We start from the raw sequence: 26,432 nt of genomic DNA on the forward strand, positions 1-26,432 counted from the left end.
CACACGGGGGCAGAGTCTTGATGTCATGGTACTCCAGCCCCGTGGTCGACACCCGGCAGTTTGTGAGCTGGCAGCGCGGCGTGCAGCTCAAAGAGGTGGGTGCAAAGAATCCAAGAATCCAGTGGCGGGACCCCCGCGGTCAGACATCTTATCCCCTATCCTTTGGATAGGGGATAAGATGTCTTAGGGCCGGAGTACCCCTTTAAACTTTTGCTTCTCCTGAAAGAAATTAAAGGTTTTGTTACAGCAGAATCTGGGAAGACCGGGTCCTTTTCGATAATGAACCAATTGTTTTTGATCACTTGTTTTATGGTGTCAGCCATAATGTTAAAAACTTTTGATATATTTTAGATTAATGAATGTTGAATAACTTTCCAATAGCATGTTAATGAAAAATATGCTTCTTTCTATTGTATTTTTCCCGATGAGTCCTGTCAGCAAGCATTTCTGACTCAGGCTGGAGTCATAAACACTCAGAGCTGCCAGCCTGCTTTGTTCACAGCCAAACAGGCTGTGAACAAAGCAGGCTGGCAGCTCTGAGTGTTCTCCTTTGTGAACAAAGCAGACTGGCAGCTCGTAGTGTTTAGGACTCCAGCATGAGTCTGAAATGCTTGCTGCCAGGACTGCTAGGGAGACCCCTAGTGGTCATTTCTTCAAAGTGGAAAATGAAATAGAAAGAAGCATATTTTTTAATAACATGCAATCGTAAAGTTATTCTGCATACATTAATCTATAATATATCAAAAGTTTTTTTGATGAGAGGTACCCTTTAAACGGAAATTAAAATACAAAGCGTTGGGTGTCGTTTTTCCTTTTCTTCATTTTTTATTTTTTTTTTGTAACTATTGGGTACTAAACCCTTTCTGGGAATTTTTGGGGTTTTATCTAAAGCCTCATTCAATTCATTCCACGGGTATCCTCGTTGGAGGAAACTTTGAAAAAGTTCTTGGGCTTGGGTCTCGAAGACCTTGCTCTTTTATTAAAAAAATATTTCACACGTAAGAACTGGCCGTATGGTAACGCTAGTTTGGTACGGTGAGGATGGAAGCTGTTACGATGTAGTAAATTGCTGGATGCTGCAGGTTTTCGGTAAAACCTTGTGTTACCAATTGGCCATTGTCGATTACTAGCAGGACATCTATAAATCCCAACATTGTGGCACTGATCTTATTTGTGAATTTCATATTCGTGCTGTTGTTACCTATATATTCAGTGAATTCCTGGAATTTTTCGGGTGTGCTGTTCCAGATAATCAGTATATCATCCATGTACCGATAATATTTAAAGGGGTACTCCGGTGAAAAACTTTTTTTTTTTTTTTAAATCAACTGGTGCCAGAAAGTTAAACAGATTTGTAAATTACTTCTATTAAAAAATCTTAATCCTTCCTGTACTTATTAGCTGCTGAATACTACAGTGGAAATTCTGTTCCGTTTGAAACACAGAGCTCTCTGCTGACATCACCAGCACAGTGCTCTCTGCTGACTTCTCTGTCCATTTTAGGAAGTGTCCAGAGTAAAAGGAAATCCCCATAGCAAACATATACTGTTCTGGACAGTTCCTAAAATGGACAGGGATGTCAGCAGAGAGCACTGTGCTCATGAGGTCAGCAGAGAGCTCTGTGTTTCAAAAAGAAAATAATTTCCGCTGTAGTATTCAGCAGCTAATAAGTACAGGAAGGATTAAGATTTTTTAATAGAAGTAATTTACAAATCTGTTTAACTTTCTGGCACCAGTTGATTTAAATAAATAAATAAATAAATAATTCACCGGAGTACCACTTTAACAGTGTATTGCAAAAATGGATTGCTTTGACAGTGCATATATTTGGCTTCAAAGATGGCGAGAAAAATTATGGCGAAAGAGCGTGCCACTGGGGTTTTTGTAATGGACATGAAATATATTAATTTTTTTTCAATTTTTTCTTTGAAAATATTTTTTGTCTTATTTTCCCCATCTCTTCCTGTTATTCTATGTTCTTTTTCCTCGGCCTTCTTATATTCTAACTTCTTTTTTTACTAGAAGCTCCTGAATGTCATTTGCTCATGTGTTGCAATTTTACCTAATTTGCATTTGTTATGTCAGCAGCGCTGGATATGTAAAATTCCTGTTCCCTCTTCCCAGACGCTGTGGTTTAGCTTGACAAAGTGCCTCAGGGCGTGAAACTAGTTGCTTCCCCTTTTTTTTGCTCCTCCTTGTCCCCCACCTGCCCTGGTCATACGGAAGATCATGGAATAAAAGTTTTCAGCATCTTGTATATAGGAGCAGTATTATAGTAGTTATATTCTTGTACATAGGAGCAGTATTATAGTAGTTATATTCTTGTATATAGGAGCAGTATTATAGTAGTTATATTCTTGTATATAGGAGCAGTATTATAGTAGTTATATTCTTGTATATAGGAGCAGTATTATAGTAGTTATATTCTTGTATATAGGAGACAGTATTATAGTAGTTATATTCTTGTATATAGGAGCAGTATTATAGTAGTTATATTCTTGTATATAGGAGCAGTATTATGGTAGTTACATTCTTGTATATAGGAGCAGTATTATAGTAGTTATATTCTTGTATATAGGGGCAGTATTATAGTAGTTATATTCTTGTATATAGGAGCAGTATTATAGTAGTTATATTCTTGTATATAGGAGCAGTATTATAGTAGTTATATTCTTGTATATAGGAGCAGTATTATAGTAGTTATATTCTTGTATATAGGAGACAGTATTATAGTAGTTATATTCTTGTATATAGGAGCAGTATTATAGTAGTTATATTCTTGTATATAGGAGCAGTATTATGGTAGTTACATTCTTGTATATAGGAGCAGTATTATAGTAGTTATATTCTTGTATATAGGGGCAGTATTATAGTAGTTATATTCTTGTATATAGGAGCAGTATTATAGTAGTTATATTCTTGTATATAGGAGCAGTATTATAGTAGTTATATTCTTGTATATAGGAGCAGTATTATAGTAGTTATATTCTTGTATATAGGAGGCAGTATTATAGTAGTTATATTCTTGTATATAGGAGGCAGTATTATAGTAGTTATATTCTTGTATATAGGAGCAGTATTATAGTAGTTATATTCTTGTATATAGGAGGCAGTATTATAGTAGTTATATTCTTGTATATAGGAGCAGTATTATAGTAGTTATATTCTTGTATATAGGAGCAGTATTATGGTAGTTACATTCTTGTATATAGGAGCAGTATTATAGTAGTTATATTCTTGTATATAGGGGCAGTATTATAGTAGTTATATTCTTGTATATAGGAGCAGTATTATAGTAGTTATATTCTTGTACATAGGAGCAGTATTATAGTAGTTATATTCTTGTATATAGGAGGCAGTATTATATTAGTTATATTCTTGTATATAGGAGGCAGTATTATAGAAGTTATATTCTTGTATATAGGAGCAGTATTATAGTAGTTATATTCTTGTATATAGGAGGCAGTATTATAGTAGTTATATTCTTGTATATAGGAGGCAGTATTATAGTAGTTATATTCTTGTATATAGGAGGCAGTATTATAGTAGTTATATTCTTGTATATAGGAGGCAGTATTATAGTAGTTATATTCTTGTATATAGGAGCAGTATTATAGTAGTTATATTCTTGTATATAGGAGCAGTATTATAGTAGTTATATTCTTGTATATAGGAGCAGTATTATAGTAGTTATATTCTTGTATATAGGAGCAGTATTATAGTAGTTATATTCTTGTATATAGGAGACAGTATTATAGTAGTTATATTCTTGTATATAGGAGCAGTATTATAGTAGTTATATTCTTGTATATAGGAGCAGTATTATGGTAGTTACATTCTTGTATATAGGAGCAGTATTATAGTAGTTATATTCTTGTATATAGGGGCAGTATTATAGTAGTTATATTCTTGTATATAGGAGCAGTATTATAGTAGTTATATTCTTGTATATAGGAGCAGTATTATAGTAGTTATATTCTTGTATATAGGAGCAGTATTATAGTAGTTATATTCTTGTATATAGGAGACAGTATTATAGTAGTTATATTCTTGTATATAGGAGCAGTATTATAGTAGTTATATTCTTGTATATAGGAGCAGTATTATGGTAGTTACATTCTTGTATATAGGAGCAGTATTATAGTAGTTATATTCTTGTATATAGGGGCAGTATTATAGTAGTTATATTCTTGTATATAGGAGCAGTATTATAGTAGTTATATTCTTGTATATAGGAGCAGTATTATAGTAGTTATATTCTTGTATATAGGAGCAGTATTATAGTAGTTATATTCTTGTATATAGGAGGCAGTATTATAGTAGTTATATTCTTGTATATAGGAGGCAGTATTATAGTAGTTATATTCTTGTATATAGGAGCAGTATTATAGTAGTTATATTCTTGTATATAGGAGGCAGTATTATAGTAGTTATATTCTTGTATATAGGAGCAGTATTATAGTAGTTATATTCTTGTATATAGGAGCAGTATTATGGTAGTTACATTCTTGTATATAGGAGCAGTATTATAGTAGTTATATTCTTGTATATAGGGGCAGTATTATAGTAGTTATATTCTTGTATATAGGAGCAGTATTATAGTAGTTATATTCTTGTACATAGGAGCAGTATTATAGTAGTTATATTCTTGTATATAGGAGGCAGTATTATATTAGTTATATTCTTGTATATAGGAGGCAGTATTATAGAAGTTATATTCTTGTATATAGGAGCAGTATTATAGTAGTTATATTCTTGTATATAGGAGGCAGTATTATAGTAGTTATATTCTTGTATATAGGAGGCAGTATTATAGTAGTTATATTCTTGTATATAGGAGGCAGTATTATAGTAGTTATATTCTTGTATATAGGAGGCAGTATTATAGTAGTTATATTCTTGTATATAGGAGCAGTATTATAGTAGTTATATTCTTGTATATAGGAGGCAGTATTATAGTAGTTATATTCTTGTATATAGGAGGCAGTATTATAGTAGTTATATTCTTGTATATAGGAGCAGTATTATAGTAGTTATATTCTTGTATATAGGAGCAGTGTTATACTAGTTACATTCTTGTATATAGGAGCAGTATTATAGTAGTTATATTCTTGTATATAGGAGCAGTATTATAGTAGTTATATTCTTGTATATAGGAGCAGTATTATAGTAGTTATATTCTTGTATATAGGAGCAGTATTACAGTAGTTATATTCTTGTATATAGGAGACAGTATTATAGTAGTTATATTCTTGTATATAGGTGCAGTATTATAGTAGTTATATTCTTGTATATAGGAGCAGTATTATAGTAGTTATATTCTTGTATATAGGAGCAGTACTATAGTAGTTATATTCTTGTATATAGGAGCAGTATTATAGTAGTTATATTCTTGTATATAGGTGCAGTATTATAGTAGTTATATTCTTGTATATAGGAGCAGTATTATAGTGGTTAATTTTGTAAAAAAAAAAAAATAATAATAATAATATTGAGCACTCACTTTTATTTATTCACTAGTCACTTGTTTAGATATAGGTTTAGGATATACATTTCTAGCCTTACCGGAATTGCTTTTCTTTGAGTCATTGAGTTTCTCACAGTTCACACTCTTAATCCGCTATGTTGAACACGTAAGTGCAACGGTGTCATTATACAGCACTGTAGCACCTGACACACCGTATAACATTACGCCTTCAATATTTTATAGGGCGGTATTATGGCAGGAGCTTAGTCAGACATATGTCAGGATCCTCTTGAGCTTATATTACTATACAATCACCGATGTGCTGACCCTTGAAAAGTGCTGCTCATAACTGCCTAACCAGTGTGCATCCATATGTTGCAAAACTACAACTCCCAGTGCGCCCGGACAGCCTTCGGCTGTCCGGGCATGCTGGGAGTTGTAGTTTTGCAACAGCTGGGGCCACCCTGCTTTGGAAACACTGGTCTATGTAGAGAACAGGATCTTCTTCAGGATCCTGGACAGTACACAGTGTCCTAAAAAGTAAAATGGAGCCGCCCTCACCTGGGGTCCAAAGGAGCAGCTAACCCTGGTACAGGTAAAGAGTACAGAACATGTAATACCTCCCTGTACTGTAGGGGGCGCTACCAGACACCAGTCAGTGCATACACTTCAGTAATACAGGTAAAGAGTACAGAACATGTAATAACTCCCTGTACTGTAGGGGGCGCTACCAGACAGCCAGTCAGTGCATACACTTCAGTAATACAGGTAAAGAGTACAGAACATGTAATACCTCTCTGTACTGTAGGGGGCGCTACCAGACACCAGTCAGTGCATACACTTCAGTAATAAAGGTAAAGAGTACAGAACATGTAATAACTCCCTGTACTGTAGGGGGCGCTACCAGACACCAGTCAGTGCATACACTTCAGTAATACAGGTAAAGTGTACAGAACATGTAATACCTCCCGGTACTGTAGGGGGCACTACCAGACACCAGTCAGTGCATACGCTTCAGTAATACAGGGGTTTTACCAGTGAATGCCCATTCTGATTGGTCGGTTCTTCCAGCCATTGACAGGTATCACAGATCTGGTCTGTCTGTACATTGTATGTTGAGTCTGGTTTCAACTTACGATGGTCCAGAAAAGACCATTGTATGTTGAAACTATTGTATGCTGAGACCATTGTAAGTTGAGGGATCACTGTAATTCAACGAGCCCTCTCCACAGCTATATCTTAGCTCTAGGGCAGTGGTCTCCAACCTGTGGACCTCCAGATGTTGCAAAACTACAACTCCCAGCATGCCCGGACAGCCAACGGCTGTCCGGGCATGCTGGGTGTTGTAGTTTTGCAACATCTGGAGGTCCGCAGGTTGGAGACGACTGCTCTAGGGAAAACATTTCTATTACCGTATTATACGGTCCCTATAATGGACGTACACAGCTATAGGACTGAGAAAGTCAAACCCATTAGTCTCCACATAGTGTCAGCGTGACTGCTTGCCCGTCATAGATGGTATTTTTTTGTGTTCACACTGTTCACTGCTTGGGAGCATAAACATTTTTATTCATTTATTTTATTTTATTTTGGGGGGGCTTATTCACATTTATTTAAAAACTCAGGGCGTGCTGGGGGTTGTACTTTTGTACCATATAGAGAGACACATGTTAGGGCAGGGGTAGGGGTTAAAGGGGTTATCCAGGAAAATATTTTTTATATATCAACTGGCTCCAGAAAACTAAACAGATTTGTAAATGACTTCTATTGAAAAATCTTAATCCTTTCAGTACTTATGAGCTTCTGAAGTTAAGGTTGTTCTTTTCTGTCTAAGTGCTCTGTGATGACACATGTCTCGGGAACCGCCCAGTTTAGAAGCAAATCCCCCATAGCAAACCTCTTCTAAACTGGGCGTTTCCCGAGACAGGTGTCATCAGAGAGCACTTAGACAGAAAAGAACAACCTTAACTTCAGAAGCTCATAAGTACTGAAAGGATTAAGATTTTTTTAATAGAAGTAATTTACAAATCTGTTTAACTTTCTGGAGCCAGTTGATATATAAAAAAAAAAGTTTTTTCCTGGAATACCCTTTTAAGCCGTTTGCCGGTGACTAGTCACCAAAAGGGGGGGGTTGGTGTTGCAAATTTATTTCTGATTTTTTTTTCAAAAAAGTCGCAATGTTAAATTCCTGACCACTGCACCTGTAAAGACGGATTTGACCATCAACAGTGATTTCTCAATAATCTGCTGTGCGGCGAAAACGCGTAAAAAAAAAAATCGCACGCACGCCACATGTGACTATTTTGCGTCAAACGTACGTAAAAAAAAAAAAAAATCTAAATTCCTTGATAAATTTCCCCTCGGAGTCTTTACATATGCCTCCTCTATACAGCTCTGTCACATGACTCAGGCCTTAGGGTAGGATGACCAAAAACTCATGACAAGTGCACAAACGTAAAAAATCGATAAGGAACCAAAAGGACATTTTAACCTGTTCCTACCTGGTAGTGATAACTGGGATCATTGTTGCATTTGACCATAAATGTTCTACATGGAAAGAATTTATCTTCAAGGTCTTTAGGTTAAATGGCAGAAGAAGGGAAAAATCCCTGTATAATGAAGGGGGATGGGGGATGGGAGAAGGGGGGGGGGGGGGTAGCATTTCCTTCCCTTTTTTTTTTTCCGGAATTTAACTCATACAAACAGCTGAAGTCTGGATTTTATCAATGCTCCCCCCCCCCCCCCGCTGGGACTCGGGCCCCTCTGCCAAATGGAAGAAATCTGCTAAAATGTTTAAAAACAATTCCCGTACTGTACAAGCAGTAAAAGAACAGGAAAGAAAAAAAGCTTTATGGCGCTAATAAGACTCTGCACCGGAACAGAAATTAGACAGATGCCTGATCGCGGGGGTCCCGTTGCTGGGGACCCGCGCGATCTTTGGCAGCACCCGGGGTTCTAAACAAATGCTGGGTTCCTCCGGCAGTGGTCGTGATGACACAGCCACGCCCCCTTTTGAAGTCATATCACGCCCTCTCCATTCATGTCTATGTTCAGAACGCTGGAGCACCAGAGGACCCCTTTAAATCTTGCCCTTATATCTTGCCTTCATATCCTGTTCTCATCTCTGTAGCCCAAGAGGCTTAAAGGGGTACTCCGCTGTTCAGCGTTTGGAACAAACTGTTCCGAGCGCTGGAGTCAGGAGCTCGTCACGTCATAGCCCCGCCCCATCACAATGTCACGCCCTGCCCCCTCAATGCAAGTCTGGAACAAACTCCTCTGAACGCTGGAGTCAGGAGCTCATCACGTCATAGCCCCGCCCAATCACAATGTCACGCCCCGCCCCCTCAATGCAAGTCTGGAACAAACTGTTCCGAGCGCTGGAGTCAGGAGCTCATCACGTCATAGCCCAGCCCCATTACAATGTCACGCCCTGCTTCCTCAATGCAAGTCTGGAACAAACTCTTCTGAACGCTGGAGTCAGGAGCTCGTCACGTCATAGCCCCGCCCCATCACAATGTCACGCCCCGCCCCCTCAATGCAAGTCTGGAACAAACTCTTCTGAACGCTGGAGTCAGGAGCTCGTCACGTCATAGCCCCGCCCCCTCACAATGTCATGCCCTGCTTCCTCAATGCAAGTCTGGAACAAACTCTTCTGAACGCTGGAGTCAGGAGCTTGTCACGTCATAACCCCGCCCCCTCACAATGTCACGCCCTGCCCCCTCAATGCAAGTCTGGAACAAACTCTTCTGAACGCTGGAGTCAGGAGCTCGTCACGTCATAGCCCCGCCCCCTCACAATGCCACGCCTCCTCAATGCAAGTCTATGGGAGGGGGCGTGACATCATGAGTGGGTGGGGCTATGACATCACAAGATCCCGGCGCCGGCTCCAGCGTTCTGAACAGTTTGTTCCCCACGCTGAGCAGCGGTGTACCCCTATAAAAAAACAACAAAAACCCTCACAAATGTATTATTTATTTATATTTATCACAGCTCAGCTTTCACTTTACCGACGCTCGTTTGCTGAACTGTGATTTTTTCTCTTACATCGTTTGATACATCTGGGCCATAGTTGTTTATTACACATTCACCTTTTTGCGCCGCTGGGTATTAGTTATTACTTATTAGTTCATTCTATTTTCTCCAGAAGCTAAACTGTAACCAACGTTTTGTTATAATTTGTAAAAAAATTTCCGTGTGGGCTCTGATAATGTTTTCCTTTTTTTTAGGCCTGTATTTCCCCTTGTATATACCATTTACTTATTTTCATGAATTTTCCTATTGATATTTCAATAAAGTTCAAACATTTTTATGGATATTTTCCTATAAGTGACTCTGTTTTCATTTCCTTTGGTTGTGCGAATTGTTATGGTGTTCGATCAATATACGGCGCTGTTTATACATTTCCCTATATTTTCTTTGATAAAACTATTCTATATTTTTAGTTGACATATAAGTAACATGTGTACAAAGTTTCATCAAAATAGCCATTTGGAAGTTATGGTGGAACATGCATATATACATATGTTGAGATATATATATATATATATATATATATATATATATATATATATAGTGGGGGAAAAAAGTATTTAGTCAGCCACCAATTGTGCAAGTTCTCCCACTTAAAAAGATGAGAGAGGCCTGTAATTTTCATCATAGGTTATAACCTCAACTATGAGAGACATAATGAGAAAAAAAAAAATCCTTAAAATCACATTGTCTGATTTTTATTTGCTAATTATGGTGGAAAATAAGTATTTGGTCACCTACAAACAAGAAAGATTTCTGGCTCTCACAGACCTGTAACTTCTCCTTTAAGAGTCTCCTCTGTCCTCCACTCGTTACCTGTATTAATGGCTCCTGTTTGAACTTGTTATCAGTATAAAAGACACCTGTCCACAATCTCAAACAGTCACACTCCAAACTCCACTATGGCCAAGACCAAAGAGCTGTCAAAGGACACCAGAAACAAAATTGTAGACCTGCACCAGGCTGGGAAGACTGAAAATGCAATAGGCAAGCAGCTTGGTGTGAAGAAATCAACTGTGGGAGCAATTATTAGAAAATGGAAGACATACAAGACCACTGATAATCTCCCTCTATCTGGGTCTCCACGCAAGATCTCACCCCTTGGTGTCAAAATGATCAAAAGAACAGTGAACAAAAATCCCAGAACCACACAGGGGACCTAGTGAATGACCTGCAGAGAGCTGGGACCAAAGTAACAAAGGCTACCATCAGTAACACAGTACACCACCAGGGACTCAAATCATGCAGTGCCAGACGTGTCCACCTGCTTAAGCCAGTACATGTCCGGGCCCGTCTGAAGTTTACTAGAGAGCTTTTGGATGATCCAGAAGAGTATTGGAAGAATGTCATATGGTCAGATGAAACCAAAGTAGAACTTTTTGGTAAAAACTCAACTCGTCATGTTTGGAGGAGAAAGAATGCTGAGTTGCAGCCAAAGAACACTATACCTACTGTGAAGGGTGGAAACACTGTTTTTCAGCAAAGAGACCAGGACGACTGATCCGTGTAAAGGAATTCAGCATGACAATAATCCCAAACAATTGGGCAATGAAGGGTGCATAACAAAGTATTGAGATTAACTTTTGTTATTGACCAAATACTTATTTTCCATAATAATTTGCAAATAAATTCTACACACACTTAGATAAATACGCACACACACACCTATCTATCTCATATCTGTATGTCTATCAATAACACCTCTAATGCAGAGAATTTCCCACAACTGAGTGTATAAGAAGAATGGTGGTGCTACGTCTGCTCTACACTTCAGCCAACCCCCCCCCCATAGACCTTATTCACACTGTTGCCCTATATGACACCACATTCTGATACATATTGTGATCAGTACTGTTCTATATGGCTGGACTGTCCCTATTATCCTCATATATCCCTATGCCCCATATTTACTCCAATGCCCCTCAATGCAACTTCGTTCAGGGAGTCCTTGGGGTACAAACTTATGGGCCCCTGACCAATCTTGCCCTTCATATATTGGTTTATAGATACAATGGTGGAGATTTATCAAAACCTGGACTGAGGAAAGTTGACCAGTTGCCCATAGCAACCAATCAGATCGCTTCTTTCATTTTTTTTTAAAAGGCCAGTGAAAAATGAAAGAAGTGATCGGATTGGTTGCTATGGGCAACTGGTCAACTTATTCTCTACACAGGTTTTGATATAGGTGCCCCGGTATGTGTTAGTGGTTATAGGGAAGCCCCCCCCCCCCCCCCACAACTCCACCAAAGCCCCCCACACAGCTTTCATACAAAACAGAGAAGGGGTATGAATACTTAGGATGAACATAGATTACCGTACCTGCAGGGATTTAAGAGCGCAAAACCCCAAAGCAGCTCCGAAAATCAAGATGGTTGAGGGAGGTCAAAGCTGAAAAATAAGAGAAGAACATAGGTGAGGATTCAGACTACGGAATTATCACTTCACGGTGCAGTTTTTTTATATAACTTTTTTTTATATATAACTGTTTATTTATGAGATTTTTTCATAACAATAAACAAAAATAGAAACATTAAATTTCAAAGGGAATGCATGTATATAAAGCAAGGCAATTAAGGGGAACTCTGGGAAAGTAATCTTATCCCCCATAACCAAGTTAAGAGATAAGTGTCCAATCGACCCCCAGCGATCTACTCTAGAAGGTTGGGTATTGTTGGGTAAAACAAAAAGAAGTGGAACTAAACAAGTGGAGCCTTCTCTTTAGTAATAGCTTAAAGGGGTACTCCCCCCCCCCAGACATCTTATCCCCTTACCCCCGCGATCTACCATCTACGGCACCCCAGACAACTGGTGCACGGAGCGAATGCAGGGCAGAGGCTCATGATGTCAAGGCCATGACCCGCTTGTGACGTTACGGCCACGCCCCCTCAATGTGAGTGTATGGAAGGGGGTGTGATGTCCGTCACGCCCCTCCCATAGACTTATATTGAGGGGATGTGGCCGTGACGTCACGAGCGGGGCGTGAGCGGGGTGTGACCGTGACGTTATGAGCATCCGGCGCTGCACCAGATGCTCAAAACGAACGCTGGGTGCAGCAGAGTCCCCGCCGCTGGGGACCCCCCGCAATCAGACATCTTAACCCCTATCCTTTGGATAGGGGATAAGATGTCTAGGGGCGGAGTACCCCTTCAAGGCAACTTCTCTGTATACCCACAAGATGCCCCCATGGGCCACCCCCCTTATATGTTACAATTGGGCAGTCAAGAAATAGATACAAGGGTTCGGGGTTGCCAAACCTTCCTCCTTTTTACTACATTCTAGAGTTTTATATCAAATCCCAACCAAGCCTATTTTCCACATCGGTCCCATGAACATTGACTGCGTTTTATAGAAATATTTCAAGAGGTTTTCCAATGATGAAACCCTATATTAAACTAAACTTATTTACCAATATATGTTCTTTTACTATCTTTCTATTGTCTTTTATGTTTTCCTTCTGCTTCCAATGGAAAATGTCTTTATTGCCCCACTTCCTGTTACTTATGTACACTCTAGCTGGGAATTCAGCCAACTCCACTACACCTTCTAGAATCAGTAAAGGATAAGATTTGTAATGTATGTACACAGTGACCTCACCAGCAGAATAGTGAGTACAGCTCTGGAGTATAATACAGGATATAACTCAGGATCAGTACAGGATAAGTAATGTAATGTATGTACACAGTGACCTCGCCAGCAGAATAGTGAGTACAGCTCTGGGGTATAATACAGAATATAACTCAGAATCAGTACAGGATAAGTAATGTAATGTATGTACACAGTGACCCCACCAGCAGAATAGTGAGTACAGCTCTGGAGTATAATACAGGATATAACTCAGGATCAGTAGAGAATAAGTAATGTATGTACACAGTGACCTCACCAGCAGAATAGTGAGTACAGCTCTGGAGTATAATACAGGATATAACTCAGGATCAGTACAGGATAAGTAATGTAATGTATGTACACAGTGACCTCACCAGCAGAATAGTGAGTGCAGCTCTGGAGTATAATACAGGATATAACTCAGGATCAGTACAGGATAAGTAATATAATGTATGTACACAGTGACCTCACCAGCAGAATAGTGAGTACAGCTCTGGAGTATAGTACAGGGTAGGCAATGAAATGAATTAATACAGAATTAAATGAACTGATGCTATAAAGATGGACATTCCTTTTATGTCTCTTTCCCTCTCTGCTCTTCTGCCCCTGAATAGTCTGAGCATCGTCTTTCGCTTCCTAAAATAAGTATGGCCGTGCCGTGAAATCTCACCCGAATATCTGCCGCACCTGCAGACTCCTTTATGTTGCCTTTGGTATACGCGCCCGTCCCTCGCTAGTCTCAGTCTCGGCAGATGGAATTTTTTTTTTTTGTGACTTTCCCGTCTCTCGGTAATTAGCGGCTAATTACAGGGAATAGCTGTTCGGAATTAAAGATTGGAAGCGGTGTACGCGCCATAATCAGGTGCCGAACAGCGTCATACATTTTTTCCGCCGCCGCTGGGCGCCCCCCAGCTGTTTTGATGCATAAGCATAGGGGGGGAAATTGAATTAATAGCACTTATTACCACCGGAATGGGTCTGATGAAGGTAGAAAAGCTCTCTGTGTACTTTACTGAATGTACGTAGCGCCAAATGAGCCGTGATTGCGAAAATCCAAAATAACCTCCGGGGGACAGAATGAGCGCACAGACATGTAAATTTAAGTCTATCACCAATGTTTACCAACCAGGGTGCCTCCAGCTGTTGCAAATCTACAACTCCCAGCATGCCCGGACAGCCGTTGGCTGTCCGGGCATGCTGGGAGTTGTAGTTTTGCAATAACTGGAGGCACCCTGGTTGGCAAACACTTGCCTAGTCTTTTACTGAACCTACAGCTCGTTATACACATAAAATCTTCCTAATCCTTTCATGCACATGTACGCTCGGCTCAGCGGAGCATGCATGTGTTCTAAGTGGTCTATAATCCGTATAATCAGTCGCTGGCTGTTTGGACATGCTGGGAGTTGTAGTTTTGCAACAGCTGGAGGCACCCTGGTTGGCAAACACTTGCCTAATCCCTTACTGAACCTACAGCTCGTCATACACATAAAATCTTCCTAATCCTTTTATGCACATGTACGCTCGGCTCAGCGGAGCATGCGTGTGTTCTAAGTGGTCTATAATCCGTATAATCAGTCGTTGGCTGTTCGGACATGCTGGGAGTTGTAGTTTTGCAACAGCTGGAGGCACCCTGGTTGGCAAACACTTGCCTAATCCCTTACTGAACCTACAGCTCGTCATACACATAAAATCTTCCTAATCCTTTTATGCACATGTACGCTCGGCTCAGCGGAGCATGCATGTGTTCTAAGTGGTCTATAATCCGTATAATCAGTCGTTGGCTGTTCGGACATGCTGGGAGTTGTAGTTTTGCAACAGCTGGAGGCACACTGGTTGGATAACAGTGGCCTACATACTTGCATATCTATCCGGAAAAAAAAACAAAAGTGTATACCGCCAAACTTATGCCAAAAATACACCCGCTTGTTTTTCTTTGCCCATAAAAATCTATAAACACAAGAGAGTTTATGAGAAAATATGTTTTTTTCTAGGTATTATCTGATGACGACATATCTAAGCCTGCAATGTGTGTTGACCAGTGTATCTAAATGTATCATGAGTGATACCATCTGTTGATCAGAGTATCTAAGCCTATGTGTGAAACTGTCTATTAACCCGTGTAGCCAGAAGCCAGGCTAATTATTATGATACTGTCTGTTGATTAGGGGTATCTAAGTCTATCCTGTATTATAAAACCTATCATTGTGTGATACGGTCAACTGAGCTCTGTATCTAAGCCTACGATATGTGATACTGTCTGCAGACCAGGGTGCCGAACCCTATCATGTGTTATACTCTGTGGACCGGTTATTCTGAACCCCTCCCATTTAAGATACGATCTACTGATCTGTGTATCTAAGCCTTTCGTGTGTATTATCCTTGTGCTGTCCAGTTGTCCTAAACCTCAGGTGTGAAATGTTCTACTGACCAGTGTATCTAAGCTTATTATGTGTTATACAACACTTTGTTGTTCGGGGCATCTATATGTGATACTGTCTAATGATCAGCGTATCTAAGCCTTTCATGTGTGTTACCCTTGTACTGAATAGTTTGCCCAATGCCTATCAATTGAGAAATTGTCTACTGACCAGCGTATCTAAGCTGATCATGCGTGATGCTTTCTTTTGTTCTTTGCACCTCAGCCTCCCATATAGGATACTGCCTGCTCATCAGTGTATCTAAGCCTCCCATGAGTGTTACTGTGTGCTAACCATTGTACTTAAAGATTGTCATGCGTGATACTTTCTGTTTAGTGTATCTAAGCCTCTTATCTGTGGTGCTGCTTACTTTTGAGTGTATCTAACCCTCTGATGTGTGATACTACATTACTTAACTCGACTAATGCCCCATACGTTCAGGAGAAAAATAACATGACCACTGTGAAAAGAGACACCTGACTTACAAGTAGGGGGCACTACAAATACGCACTGAGTATATAATAGGCTTACGGTGTCCATTTTAGGACATCATCAGTCGTAACTCTGTCCCCCGTCAGGCGAAACAGCGTCCCGCCTCCTCCCTCGGACCAATCTACATCAGGCGTCAGTCGCAAATCCCTCCTAAACTCCCTCATCCAAAACTCCGTCATCCCGCAGACGAAAAACCTTCCTGCCATGTAGCAGAGCCGAGTCAGTGTCAGCTCTGCTACACAGACTCTGTAGCACATGTAGTGTCTGTAGTACACGTGCAAGTTTCACAGTTTCGACCCTGCTATACATGATGTTGCGTCTGAGGGAGAATTGGCCCGAAGGAGGAGGCGGGAAGGAGTTACGACTGAGGTCTGAGGGAGAATCATCTGAGGCATGATGGCATTTTGGAAGAGGGAGTTTCGGATGAGAGAGGAGGGAGTTACGGCTGGATGATGACAGCGATTGGTGTGAGGGAGGAGAAGGGACGCCGTTTTGCCTCACAATGGATGGAGTTGCGTCTGTCGACTGATGGTGATTGGCCTGAGGGAGGAGGCGGGACGGAGTTACGACTGAGGTCTGAGGGAGAATCGTCTGAGGCATGACGGCATTTTGGAAGAGGGAGTTTCGGATGAGAGAGGAGGGAGTTTAGGCTGAAGGATGACGGCGATTGGTGTGAGGGAGGAGGCGGGAAGCTGTTTCGCCTGACAGGGGACGGAGTTGCAGCTGATGACTGACGGCGATTGACCCGAGGGAGGAGGCGGGACAGAGTTATGACTGACGATGTCCTAAAATGGATGCCATATAGGCTTCCTCCCTTATATACAGGCATCACAAGGAAAAAAATACTTCAACAAAACAGTGTTATGGCTTGTACATGCTCCTAAGGGGTGGGGCATGACATAAGGACCACCCCTGAGGTTCTGTATTTGGTTTAACACTAATCAGGGATATTCTACAGAAGGGAATAAAAAATGTTGGTCTTTTATCCACCTATATCTTTACACTGTTGCCTTTGTTCTTCTGTCTAAACCAGGGTGCCTCCAGCTGTTGCAGAACTACAACTTCCAGCATGCCCGGACAGCCTTTGGCTGTCCGGGCACGCTGGGAGTTGTAGTACTGCAACAGCTGGAGGCACCCTGGTTGGGAACACCGGTCTAAATAATTGCCATGACTGCATTTGCTCAGAGACGCTCAGAGACGCGTTTCACACAATTCTAACCCGCCGATCACGAAAATGTAATGAAAAACTGACTCGAGTGACTTCACTTGTTGAGTCACTTTTCTTCCATTACCGTGTCAGTAAGTTGGCTCGGATGGGTCATTAGACTCTCTTGGATCTCCAGGATACAGATGTTGCTAAATTTTTCTTCTGCTTATGTTCATTTCAGATAAATGTCAAAAATAAAAAGTAAGAAAAAAATTTGGAGCCGAGACCCCTCCATCATAAACAGAAACACATGTGTAACGCTACAGATAATATTCACGAAGAGCAGGAGGCTGGGGGCCGACATGTAACAAACTGGGGCTGGGGTAGGGGCGGCTTAAGGGGGATATAATGCAGCAGTTGCATCAGAGCCCAGGCGCTTAAAGGGTACCTGTCCTATTACAGAAAAAAAAATAATGCTTCTATATGTTACTCAGTATTGGAAATTTTTTCACATGTCTATATTTGTCTCACAAGTCTCTCAGTTCTGCTGCTTACACATTTTGACATCCACTGCTCAGGAAGGGGCATGTCCAAGGCAAGCACTAAGCCTGCCCTCACTCACCAAGCATTCACTTCCTCCCTGAGTCTGCTGTGCTGGGTCTCTTCATCCAATCACTGCAGGCTGCTCTGTAACCCCTTCCTCTCTGTTTTCATGCTGCAGTCTGTAGGACAGGAGTGAGATTGGAGGAGTGTTAATCCCGCCCTCACTTCCTGGACTTTGTCCCTGCCTGTGCCTCAGCTAGGACAAAGATGAAGCTGCAGCCGGACAGGATTATGTTCTGGATGGCACAGGGACCCCTAGTGGACTTTTTACAAGCCATAAAAGGAGATACATTGTTTTGATGAAGGATATCAAAAAGGTTAAAGGGATACTCCTCTGGAAAACATTTTTTTTTTAAATCAACTGGTGCCAGAAAGGTAAACAGATTTGTAAATTACTTCTATTAAAAAATCTTAATCCTTCCAGTACTTAACAGCTGCTGTTTGATCCACAGGAAGTTCTTTTCTTTTTGAATTTCCTTTCTGTCTGACCACAGTGCTCTCTGCTGATACCTCTGTCCATGTCAGGAACTGTCCAGAGCAGGATAGGTTTGCTATGGGGATTTGCTCCTACTCTAGATAGTTCCTGACATGGACAGAGGTGTCAGTAGAGAGCACTGTGGTCAGACAGAAAGGAAATTCAAAAAGAAAAGAACTTCCTCTGTAGTAGACAGCCGCTGATAAGTACTGGAAGGATTAATATGTTTAAATAGAGGTAATTTACAAATCTGTTTAACTTTCTGGCACCAGTTGATTTAGAAAAAAATGTTCTTTCAGTGGAGTACCCCTTTAACATTTTGCCAAAATGTACAACATATACAAGGTTTTTGTTTCTGACAGTGCCTATATAAGGGGGTCCAAAGGCTACTCTGAAATAATAATATATAAGTTTTGTAGGTGGGGACCTTGTTACTGATTTTGCATTGTTCCCAGGATCTGTTCATGTCCCCTACACCTGACCACAATGACATTTTCATTAGAGATTAGGAAATTAATTTGACACTAAATAATTTAATGCAAAATGTATCCAATAATTTAGTTTTGTCTAAATTAAAAATTTGGGGGAATTTGTTACCAGTGAATCGTGATTAGGATGTCTGATATGATGGGAAATTTTAAATCATATAGAAGCAGGGACTTCTATCAAAAAGACAGTAGACCCTGCTCCTGTACAGTGAACAGTGAGGCAAATGTATGCAACTATACAGAGGTAAGTAGCAATACTGTACACATCGCTGTACAGAAAAAGTTATATGTGAAGCTAAGCATGTGGTGTGTGCCTTGCAGCTCAGCACAGACAGATGCAGGGACTCCTGTCTCTGACAGGAGTCCCATCTCTTATATGTAACTTCTATGGCATCTTTTTATTATAGTGTAGGATGCTTTTTAAATTTACATACAGAAGCCGAATTTTAGGCTTTTTAATTGGCTGTCAGAATTGATTCTGATTCCATGGCCGTGTCAGAATCATGCAGAAGCAAGGTCACCTATAAAAAGACAGAGGTCTTTACTCCTGAACAATGATGTAGGACTCATCACCGAGCTAATGCTCTGCCCCAGTCCAGTGAATGGTAGCTAAGTTGCCAGCCATAGAATGTATGCATCCCTGTTCTGTGTACCATAGCATTCTACACCATCAGTAAAATGTGCCTTGAAAACTGACAGGAGTCCCCGCTCTTGTATGTAAAGGCAGGAGTCCCTGCTCCTGGATATGCTGAGCAGCGAGGCATACATCGTATGCTTGGCACTGTTTTTAGAAAGGAAAAATATCTTATTTTAATCTCGTGCCTTCTTCAGATCTATTACGATGGTGTTTACCTGCACAGACTAAACACCCGCAAAGGGCCATAATTGAGGAATGTGGGGTAAAATGATGCTGCCACATACTGCTACTAAGCTAATTCCCATACTGTTATCTATGGGACTCAATAATGGATTTTGTTTATTTGGAGTGTGTCACATGATCCATCTAAGCTCCATGAAGGATTGTTGGGGAGGGGAGGTCTCTACATCTGACTCTTAGCTCATGAAGAGTCATAACCCTGAAGTCTGTATAAACAAATACTCCCACTGCTAGAATTCATTAAAACCAGCAGGGTTCCTGTGAACATAACACGGACATCCTAAGGTGGTGATGACCAGAGCAAGCAGGTCAGGGAAACTCCTACTATCTCCACCTTAAAGGGGTACTCCCCTGAAAAAGTTTATTTATTTATTTGTTTAAATCAACTGGTGACAGAAAGTTAAACAGATTTGTAAATTACTTCTATTTAAAAATCTTAATCCTTCCAGTACTTATCAGCTTCTATTTGCTCCACAGGAAGTTCTTTTCTTTTTGAATTTCGTTTTCAATCTGACCACAGTGCTCTCTGCTGACACCTCTGTCCATTTTAGGAACTGTCTGCAGCAGGAGAGGTTTGCTATAGGGATTTGCTCCTACTCTGGACAGTTCCTGAGACTGATCACAGTGCTCTCTGCTGACACCTCTGTCTGACAGAAAGGAAATTTAAAAAGAGAAGAACTTCCTGTGGAGCAAATAGAAGCTGATAAGTACTAGAAGGATTAAGATTTTTTAATAGAAGTAATTTACAAATCTGTTTAACTTTCTGGCACCAGTTGATTTAAAAAATAAAAATAAAAATAATAATAATAATAATAATAATGTTTTCCAAGTGAGTACCACTTTAAGAGACTTTAAAGGGGTTATCCAGGAAAAAACTTTTTTTTATATATCAACTGGCTCCAGAAAGTTAAACAGATTTGTAAATTACTTCTATTAAAAAATCTTAATCCTTTCAGTACTTATGAGCTTCTGAAGTGTAGGTTGTTCTTTTCTGTCTAAGTCCTCTCTGATGACACGTGTATCGGGAAACACCCAGTTTAGAAGAGGTTTGCTATGGGAATTTGCTTCTAAACTGGGCGGTTCCTGAGACACGTCTCATCAGAGAGCACTTAGACAGAAAAGAACAACCTTAACTTCAGAAGCTCATAAGTACTGAAAGGATTAAGATTTTTTAATAGAAGTAATTTACAAATCTGTTTAACTTTCTGGAGCCAGTTGATATATATATATAAAAAGTTTTTTTCCTGGAATACCCCTTTAAGATAAATTTTGAGGGGTGGCCCATGTCATTGGCAGGGTCACCAATTAAAAAAAAAGCCAATCACAGGGTTTCTTCATTACTGGAACATCGGGTGATCATCAGTAATCTATGGATCTGCAGTAAAGCTTTAATTTCCCTGCAGCACCATCACAGGAGAAATTAAATTAGTTAAATTAAAGAAGTTCTCGGAGTGCATATATAGTGCAGCATAGGTTATGTTGAAAGAATAATGTAGAGGTTCTTGTGTATGCAATGTGCTTACCTATTTTAGCTATTGTGGCAGGCATACTGGATGCAAATCCATCACTGAAACTATTTCCTACTACTTCCCACATTTAGCATAAATCCTCTGGCTTTGCAGAGAGAGGGGGTGAAGTGTCATCACTGCACCTGGTTATCTAATTAGGCTGATGGAGCTGGAGGTCACCTAGGTTAAAGGGGTATTGCAGGAAAAAACTTTGTTTTATATATATGGCTCCAGAAAGTTGAACAGATTTGTAAATTACTTCTATAAAAAAAAATCTTAATCCTTCCAATAATTATTAGCTGCGGAAGTTGAGTTGTTCTTTTCTGTCTGGAAACAGTGCTCTCTGCTGACATCTCTGCTTGTCACGGGAACTGCACAGAGTAGAAGAGGTTTGCTATAGGGATTTGCTTCTACTCTGGACAGTTCCCGAGACACATGTCATCAGAGAGCACTTAGACAGAAAAGAACAACTCAACTTCAGCAGCTCATAAGTACTGAAAGGATTAAGATTTTTTAATAGAATTAATTTACAAATCTGTTTAACTTTCTGGAGCCAGTTGATATATATAAAAAATAGTTTTTTTCTTGGATAACCCCTTTAACTGATTAGACTCATACGTGGATTGGGGTCTGCTCACATTACGTGCATTTGATCTGACCTTTAATCACAATTAAGGTATTTTATAAAGATCTGATGTCCACAGGACACTGTCTCCAAACCAGGGTAACTCCAGCTGTTGCAAAACTACAACTACCAGCATGCACGGACAGCCTTCGGCTGTCCGGGCATGCTGGGAGTTGTAGTGTTGCAACAGCTGGAGGCACCCTGGTTGGGTAACACTGCTTTAGACTGTGCTCATGTGTTGAATTTTTATGCATTTTCAAATTTTTACTGCATTTTGGCTGTTTTTTTTTTATGGAATTTTCCAAAACTGCGGTTAAAATGTCACATTTTCACAGTGATTTGCACAATTGTGGTAAAACAGCTACATGTTTGCAGTAATTTTGAGAAAATCAGAGCAAAAACAGAAAAAAAAACACAGCAAAAAAAAAAAAAAAAAAAAACGGGTGAACACGTCAGGTGTATGACTATCCCATAGAAATAGCAGCAGCAGTATACAAATAGAGCTGGAGGTGTAAAACTACTATATATCATGATCCCATACAGATAACAGTAGTATATAGATAGAACTGGAGGGGAGCGGTATAACTGCTATATATCCTGATCCCATACAGATAACAGTAGTATATAGATAGAGCTGGAGGGGAGGTGTATAACTACTATATATCCTGATCCCATAGAGATAACAGTAGTATATAGATAGAGCTGGAGGGGAGCGGTATAACTGCTATATATCCTGATCCCATAGCGATAGCAGCAGTATACAGATAGAGCCGGAGGGGAGGTGTATAACTGCTATATATCCTCATCCCATACATATAGTAGTATACAGATAGAGCTGGAGGGGAGCGGTATAACTGCTATATATCCTGATCCCATAGCGATAGCAACAGTATACAGATAGAGCTAGGAGGGGAGGTGTATAACTACTATATATCCTGATCCCATAGAGATAGCAACAGCAGTATACAGATAGAGCTGGAGGGGAGGTGTATAACTACTATATATCCTCATCCCATAGAGATATCAGCAGAATACAGATAGAGCTGGAGTAGAAGTGTATACTATATGTCCTGATCCCATAGAGATCACAGCAGCAGTATACAGATAAAGCTGGAGGAGGTGTATAACTACTATATATCCTGATCCCATAGAGATAACAGTCACAGTATACAGATAGAGCTGGAAGAGGGGGAATCTGGGAGCTAGCAGGAGGGAATCTGATAGGTGATGATGTCATCCTGTAGTTCTGACCACTTTCTGATTTTCTCTGGGTCAGGCTGGTGATCATATGACCTAGTTGCAGAAACTCACTGATGTAACTGTGCTGGAATAAAACAGATGGTGCTGTAGGAGTAGTGATGGTGAGTGCGCATGATATGGGCAAATAAATAAATGGGGTGCTTCTTTTCCGTATGTTTCTGGTCCTCCAGATGCTCTTTGTACCTGCCCTAATATAAAAGAGCCCAGATCAGGTGGGGGGCGCCATTTTTAACTCAGAATACCCTAAATATTTTATGTCCTTTTGAAACAAATTATAAAAAAAATAAAAAAATTAAAATTAAATAAATAAATAAATAAAATGAAATAAATAAACTTAATAAATAAAAACTCAGTATAACGTTACACTTTAAATGACCCCAATGTTCTCAATCCCTGGCAAAGCTGTGTTACTGAACTTTCCTTCAGTGAAGTATAACTGAGCTTTTCCACAATCTTCTAAAACGACATAAAAAACTTGTAATGGAAAAAAAATAAGAAAAAACCCTGACAGAATCCCCCGCGGTGACCTCATCCGCCATGGAGTGATTTGCTCTGTACACTGCCATGATTATAAGAGCCAAGGACATGATCTGAGCTCACCGGGGCCTTCACACCGAAGATTGGCAGAACAGAACCTAATATAAAGCTGGGAATTGGGGATTTGTTCTGATAAGGACGGAGGATTTGGAGAAAAAAATTATAATCTTTGCAGCAGGTCCTACCGTGAAATCGAGACAAAACTGAAAGAACGAAGTTAGGACAGATAAAGGCAATTACAATAAAGTGGCAAACAATGGAGGGTGGGAAGGGGGGGGGGGGGACAAAAAGGGAGGAGAGAAATTAAAGGGGTACTACCGTGCCCCCGCCTTCTGAACATCCGGTCCAGAAGGCTTGGATCAACTGTCCAGAATAGGAGAAAATCCCCATAGCAAACATATGCTGCTCTGGACAGTTCCTAAAATGGACAGCAGAGGTCAGCAGAGAGCACTGTGCTTGTGATGTCAGCAGAGAGCTCTGTGTTCCAAAAAGAAAATAATTCCCTCTGTAGTATTCAGCAGCTAATAAGTACTGGAAGGATTAAGATTTTTTAATAGAAGTAATTTACTAATCTTTTTAACTTTCTGGCACAAGTTGATAAAAAATAAAAAAAAAGTTTTCCACCGGAGTACCCCTTTAAGCGATACCAGTGTGATCAGAGGCTGCAATATTACTATTCAGAGAGAACTCTCTATTGACAAGTTGAACCTATTATGAGATCACCTGGGTATCAGTTTTAACCACTTTGTTGGGATCTTGTTATATATTTTAATATCATACAGTAAAAGTTACGTTTTTTTTAGGGGTTGCATTATTAGGGGTTTTATACCCCGGGCCACGGCCCTGGGGTTAGGTAATATTGGTCAATTGGCCCCTTATTGCCCTTGGGTAGTTTGTATCATATCCCACATACACATGAACACAGCACCACAGCCATTTCCCCTTATCCCCACATACACCTGAACGTTTGGCCCGGCCAACAACACTCTCCCCTGATCCTCACATAGAAGTAAATGCTTGGTTTGGAATACTAACCCTCTCCCAACATGGCCCCTATCAACAACTCTCTCTCCAGATGTAAACACTTAATATATACATGAACGCTCGGCCTGGCTAAGAACTCTCTCCCGATCCCCGCATGTACATGAACACTTGCTGTCAGCTTTATCTTCCAATCCCCCACATACACATGAACGCTCGGCCAACCACTCTCTCCCGTTCCCCACTTCCCCACAGACTCTCTCTCCGACATATATATGAACACTTGACCCGACCAACCACTACCTTTCCTTATCTTCACATGCACATGAACACTGGCCAACAGTTTTATCTCCTGATTGCCACATACATGTGAACGTTTGGCCCGGCCAACCACTCTCTCTTTGTATTCATCCCCACATACACATAGACACTGGCTGAAAGCTATTTCTACAGATCCCCACATATACATGAACACTCGACCCGGCCAACCATTCTCCCTCCAGATCCCCACATATAGATGAATGCTTGGCCAGGCCAATAAACCTTTCTCCAGATCCCCACATATACATGAACACTCGACCCGGCCAACCACTCTCTCTCCAGATCCCCACATATAGATGAATGCTTGGCCCGGCCAATAAATCTTTCTCCAGATCCCCACATATACATGAACACTCGACCCGGCCAACCACTCTCTCTCCAGATCCTCACATATAGATGAATGCTTGGCCCGGCCAATAAATCTTTCTCCAGATCCCCACGTATACATGAACACTCGACCCGGCCAACCACTCTCTCTCCAGATCCCCACGTATACATGAACACTCAACCCGGCCAACCACTCTCTCTCCAGATCCTCACATATAGATGAATGCTTGGCCCGGCCAATAAATCTTTCTCCAGATCCCCACGTATACATGAACACTCGACCCGGCCAACCACTCTCTCTCCAGATCCCCACATATACATGAACACTTGACCCGGCCAACCACTCTCTCTCCAGATCCCCACATATAGATGAATGCTTGGCCCGGCCAATAAATCTTTCTCCAGATCCCCATGAAGGGATCTGGAGAAAGATCCATGAAGGCATGGCCTGCCAACAGCTATATCTCCCAATTGTCACATATACATGAACGCTCGGCCTGGTCAATCACTCATTGTCCCTATTCCCACATACACACGAATACAGGACAACACCTATATCTCCCGATCCCACTTTATACAAGAACACTGGCCAACAGCTTTATCTCCCAATCCCCTCATACACATAAACGCTCGGCCCAGCCAACCACTCTCTCTCCAGATCCCCACCTATATATGAACGCTTGGTGAACCACACACTCTCTCTTCATCCTCACATACTCATGAACACCTGACCCGACCAACCACAACCTTTCCTTATCTCCAACAGTTTTATCTCCCGATTGCCACATACACATGAATGTTCGGCCCGGCCAACAACTCTCTTTCTCTTTATCCCCACATACACATAGACACTGTCCGACAGCTATATCTTCTGATCCCCACATACACATGAATACAGGACAACACTTATATCTCCAGATCCCCACATATACATGAATGCTTGGCCCGGCCAACCACTCTCTCTCCAGATCCCCACATATAGATGAATGCTTGGCCCGGCCAATAAACATTTCTCCAGATCCCCACATATACATGAAGGCTTGGCCCTGCTAACAGCTATATCTCCCAATCGTCATACATACATGAACACAGGGCCTGGTCAATCACTCCTTGTCCCTATTCCCACATACACATGAACACTGTCCGACAGCTATATCTTCTGGTCCCCACATAAACATGAATACAGGACAACACTTATATCTCCAGATCACTACATATACATGAATGCTTGGCCCGGCCAACCACTCTCTCTCCAGATCCCCACATATAGATGAA

General features: G+C 40.7%; 1 protein-coding gene across 2 annotated transcripts in view; it reads right to left on the reverse strand.

Annotated features, from left to right (window-relative positions):
* The window catches only part of ST3GAL1 (ST3 beta-galactoside alpha-2,3-sialyltransferase 1), a 208,670-nt gene that overhangs the window by 60,162 nt on the left and 122,076 nt on the right, over positions 1–26,432 (reverse strand). Inside the window, exons 1-2 of one of the 2 annotated variants that reach the window (XM_056522800.1) lie at positions 12,268–12,279; positions 11,816–11,884 (exon numbers count right to left, since the gene is read on the reverse strand). The gene's annotated coding sequence lies outside the window, so the exon portion shown is untranslated. Of the gene's footprint in view, positions 1–11,815; positions 11,885–12,267; positions 12,280–26,432 lie in introns of those variants that run through there. The other variant, XM_056522799.1, reaches the window with a different exon arrangement.

This window comes from Hyla sarda, chromosome 5 (genome assembly GCF_029499605.1).
Source record: "Hyla sarda isolate aHylSar1 chromosome 5, aHylSar1.hap1, whole genome shotgun sequence".
In the NCBI taxonomy this organism is placed as follows: Eukaryota; Metazoa; Chordata; class Amphibia; order Anura; family Hylidae; genus Hyla; species Hyla sarda.